We start from the raw sequence: 2,125 nt of genomic DNA, 5'->3' as shown, positions 1-2,125 counted from the left end.
AACTCGGGGCCCGAATGATACAATTTGATAGGACTTCATTCGCCACTTGAAATAGCTGAATGGATACCATGTCCTAACCATTACATGCACAACGCAAACAAATATGGAGATAGAGGGCACCCCTGACAAATCCCTCTGGCAAGCATGAAATTTTGAGTTGGCACCCCATTCCACAAAATCTGCATAGTGGAATTCGAAATAGCTGGCATGATAACTTTCTTGAGAAAATCTGGAATTCTAGTAGTTCGGAGCGAACCATCAATAAAGTCTCGTCGTACGTTTTCTTTAGATTAATTTTGACTTCCATCCACCTCTTATTTTTACCCTTATAGAATGTATGACCTCCTAAGCAATAAGAATATTATCAAAATGTTCTTTCCCGCAATGAAACCACCTTGCTCAAGTGCAATGATTTTAGGAAAAACCACCTTGAGCTAATTAGTTATGATCCTCATAATCAACTTGTATAAGACTGAATAAAGACTGATAGGACGAAACTTGGAGATACTCTCAAGGTTAAATGCCTTAGGAATGAGAATGTGTTGTTCAACCCCTAATCTATCATTTCTCCATTAAACACTTGTTTGACCCGCTCACAAATATCGCCACCAATACTCATCTACTGGTTTTGGAAAAAGAGCTCATGGAAACTATCACTACGGGGTGCCTTCAAAGGTGCCATGTCAAAAAGAGCACTCTTAATTTCCTCATCCGAAATCGCCTTCCCCAAGAAATCCTTATAACATTGGTCAAGCTACGGAAAAAGAACTAGGAGGCAAGTCTCCTAACAATGTTGGCAGCTCCCTATACAACTTTTGAAAAAAACTGATTGCTTCATATTGGATATCATCTGGGTCAAAGATCTAATCTCCTACCTAGTTCCTTAAAGCATTGATGCGATTAACCTTCCTCCTTTGAAATGTGTAGTTATGAAAGAATCTAGTATTCTGGTCCCCCAAATTAAGCCAATCACACCAAGCCTTTTGCTTCCACAAAAGCTCTTCATGATGAAGAATAGAGTCTAGCTCATCTCTATCCTACAACTTCTTTTGTATTAACCAAACTGAACCAGAGCGTTTCATCGCCCTCTATAAGCTAGATAAAGTGTTGAACAACTTCTTTTTACGAGCACCAATATGACTATAGACAGTCTTATTCCAATCCCTGATGCTAAAAGTAAACTTAAAGAGAAATTCAAACATGTTACCATCAAAACTTCACATTTTTTTTACGAAATCTGAAAACCCCAGATGTTCAATCCACCCAGCCAAAAACTGAAAGGGACGACCTCTAGATAAAATGAGTTTTGGTCTGGAATTAATACAAAGGGTCTTGTGATTCAATTTGAGCTTCATCAGATGGGTAATGTCACACCTAGATTTCTTTAAGGCCTTGAATTTAAAGGATCTTTAGCAGTCAATTGAACAAAATAGTGGGTTGGTGAACTCTACTTGAAATTTTGGAAATATTTGTGATTGTCGGGCAAATAGTTAAGTTTCAATTCTAGTTTGGTAAGGTTGGCATTGGCTGGTTCCCTAGTGGGGGATAGAATAATCAGTGATGGATGGCTAAGGTGGACTATGGTGATTGTGCTAAATTAGGATATATATGTGTGTGTGAGGGAGAAAAGAATTCTCCTTAATTAGTTTATAATTTTTTTATCCTCTACATCATCTTCTTCGGTTGTTTTGAAGAAGAGGAAATTTTAAGAGAGTCCTGCATGGAGCAGTGGTCATGAGAATTAAAGTCGGAAGTAGAGAAATTGAAGAACTGGTAAGCTCTCTTATCTTCTGTACTCATGGTTTAGAGGAAAAGAGAGGGTAAGGAATTCCTGATAAATTTTTGTAAACTAAGTTCTGGGTTTTAAGGCTTGAATACCTTCGATTTAACCGATATATGGTTGTTGTGTTTAGCTTCTAGGATGATGGAGGCTCTAGCATTTGGAAAAGCTAAATTAACGAGGGTGAATGAGTCCAGGTGAGTTTCTATGCTTTTTCGCTGGGTTGTCGTTCATAATGCACTGTTTGGATGGTTTGTGTTTGAGTTTGTCTGAAACTATTATTGTGTATAAAAATGGCAAATAAGCATGTTGAATATGACTCATACCATGTAAATGTGTACGATG

This window comes from Gossypium raimondii, chromosome 13 (assembly GCF_025698545.1).
Source record: "Gossypium raimondii isolate GPD5lz chromosome 13, ASM2569854v1, whole genome shotgun sequence".
Taxonomy (NCBI): Eukaryota; Viridiplantae; Streptophyta; class Magnoliopsida; order Malvales; family Malvaceae; genus Gossypium; species Gossypium raimondii.
Note: the sequence above shows the minus strand (reverse complement) of the source record.